The sequence below is a fragment of the Panthera uncia genome (genome assembly GCF_023721935.1).
Source record: "Panthera uncia isolate 11264 chromosome A3 unlocalized genomic scaffold, Puncia_PCG_1.0 HiC_scaffold_12, whole genome shotgun sequence".
In the NCBI taxonomy this organism is placed as follows: Eukaryota; Metazoa; Chordata; class Mammalia; order Carnivora; family Felidae; genus Panthera; species Panthera uncia.
The window spans coordinates 18,549,404-18,552,302 of NW_026057579.1; positions in this window are offsets into that span (position 1 = coordinate 18,549,404).

Consider the following 2,899-nt stretch of genomic DNA (forward strand, 5'->3'; position numbering starts at 1 on the left):
TCGATCTCGCGGTCCGTGAGTTCGAGCCCCGCGTCAGGCTCTGGGCTGATGGCTCGGAGCCTGGAGCCTGTTTCCGATTCTGTGTCTCCCTCTCTCTCTGCCCCTCCCCCGTTCATGCTCTGTCTCTCTCTGTCCCAAAAATAAATAAAAAACGTTGAAAAAAAAAAAAGAACATGTGGGTAAATCAGTAACCAAAGACTGCAGAATAGAAATCTCTTGCAATCAAGTTAAAGCCAGGAGGGGGAGGAAATGCACCTATCTTGTTCACCAGGACTCCTCAGTTACCCTAACAAAGTACATGGCAAGAAATAAGTGTTCAGTAAATGTTGAATGAATAGTTCTTACAAGATTTCAGTTCCTTACAGCCAGCCCTAAGCTGCCCTTCTAACCCCTGCATAATTTTCCTAGCTCCTAACCAGGTGTAGAATGCCTTTCTCAGACCTGGCATTCAAGAGGACCCTTTGCAAAGATTTTCATAGGGCCACTTGATGGCTCTTTGAGAAACAGGTGCAAGCAGTCTCTTTCGCTGCCAGGCTTTTCTTGCATAAATTTCCAAGCACAGGCAACTGTTGGTATTCTCCCCGCTGGTGCCCTCGGTTTCTGGAGGCGGCACGTTCCAAGGCCCAACACCTAGGGAGCCGCGCGGCAGAGGGCAGCCCTGTAATCCACCTGCTCCCACGCTTCTTTCCCCGCCGCCTGCTCGCTCCCTGCCCTGTGGCGGGGCGGGCGTGTGCCGGCGTCTGCGCCCCCTCTCGGGAACCCGGGACTGCTGTCTGCGCACTGTGGACTGCCCAGGAAGGGAAATCCCCCAGAGGAAGCCATTGTTGTTAGGTCCCCTGTTGTCGTCATCTGCTGAGGCACGGCTAGAAGAAGCCCCTTCCCCGCCCAGGGGTCCGCTGTTTCTCCCCATTCTCGAGCTTGCCTGCCCCGGCTGCTTCGGGTGAGGCTACCGCATCCCATCCCTGGAGTGCGCGGTGGCCTCTCCGCATCCTACTTCCGGGCGGGGGGGGGGGGGTGTCTCAGAAATGGGGAAGCCCCAGGCCCGATTCAGAGTTTTGAAAACCGACGGCGCCAAGAGGGACGTGCCAGGGCCCTGACCCAGGCGGGCTGGGCTTGAGTTCCACCCCGCTCTAACAAGGACCTACAAGGTGACCTTGGCTGGTGGCTTCCCCTCTTGCTATCTCAGTTTGCACCCCCACGACCTTAAGAAGGAGCTGAGGCCCCACTCCTCTAGGGGAGGTTGGAGGGAGAAAGGACCCCCACCCTCACTCGTGGGCTTTGGCCTGGGCCTTCCGTGGGGAGTCTGGGGGAGGGTGCTCTGGCCCTCGGCGCGGCGTGGGTGGAGACGCGGCGCTGAGGGCTAGTGCAGACCCTTTGGTTCTAACGTTCCGCACCGTTCCCCGGAGCACTACGCTCCCTTAGCGCACGCCGCCCGCAAACCTTGGCAAGGGCCTCACTCTCCCCCGCCCGAACAGCCAGCCCGCCGCCCAGCTTGCCTAATCCGTTCAAGCCTCACCTCCTCCGCGAAGCTCTCCCGGGTTAACCCCATCTCTTCCAACCACTCTATCTGGCACGTGCTCCTGATGTTTGTTTGATGGTTTATTTGGGGGTGTACACGCGGTCGCAATGTTTGGGATAATAACGGGGCTAGGTGTCTATTCCCAGAACCCTACATGACGGACCCCCCAGTGTGTTCTTCATGAAGGGTGCCCATTGATTAATGGGTTTCTCTGCCGGACTCACCAACCACTCCCACCCTCCACGCTTCCCCTTCCAAGCTCACTTGTCTCCCTCCTCCTCCAGACTCTTCACAGAGTGTCACAGCTAGGAGGGCACACTGCAATCCCCACCCCCATTTCATCCTACAGTGGCCGCAGGTGTGAGGGGCAGAGAGCATTGAACGTTTGAAGGTTTGACTCCAGGCTTGGCCACCCACTTTGCTGTAAGTCACTCCTTCCCCTGGGGCTTCCGTTAAAATGAGGCAAAATGAGGTAATGCCCAGCCAGGTGCTAGGGATTCAGAGGTAAAGAATCACCTGCTGACAAGCTGCAGCTTCCCTCCAAGAACAGTGGCTTGTGACCAGAGAGGTGGCATGGCTCCTTCCTCCTCCGGTTGCCCCAGCCTGAGTGACAAGACTGCGACGCGCGCTCTCTTCAGTCGCCAGCTCAGCGCCCTGAACTGGAGAGGGAAAGAGGAGGGGGCTCCAGTCCCAGCCTTTTATTCACCAGCTGCATGACCTTAGATGCTTCTTCCTCGGCAACTCAGTTTACTCATCCGAAAAATAGGGATAGTAATGGATTGGAGGAGAGCAGGAAGCTTGTCACCCAATGTCTCTATAAAAATAAATGATAATGAGCGGTACAGTGCTTGGCAGCAGATTTTGCTTACAAATTCCGACCCCACATCCTCCACAGAGGGGTTTCTGGCCGCAGTCCCTGGAGTTCTCCCGGATGTGTCACTGCTCACCCCACACTTTCTGGTTCTCTCGAGCTGGGTAATAATGGACCCACACCTGTTTCTACCTCCGTGTGGGGGGCTGAGCGACGACCCCGTGCAGGCTTGCAAGGGGGGATGTTCCTTAGAAGACGGTTGTTCTGGAGGTGCCTAGGCTTGTGGAACACCGCTCGGAGCCGGCAGGCGGAGCTTGGGTGGGGGCGGGGCTAGTTTACCCAGGGGGTGGGGCTATAGAGATGAGGCGTTGTCTAGAACCCTGCGGGGGCGCAGAGAGCTCGCGTCGCCCCCACCTGGCTCTGGCGCCTGGAAATGGGGCCTTGGCAATGGGGCGGGGCTCCGGGGGGTGAGGCTCAGGCTTGGGGGAGAGGCCCGGGAGCCTGAAGGCGGGGCTTGGGGAGCTCGCCCCACGCGGGGCGGAGCTCCAAAGGCCGCGGGATCTGCAGTT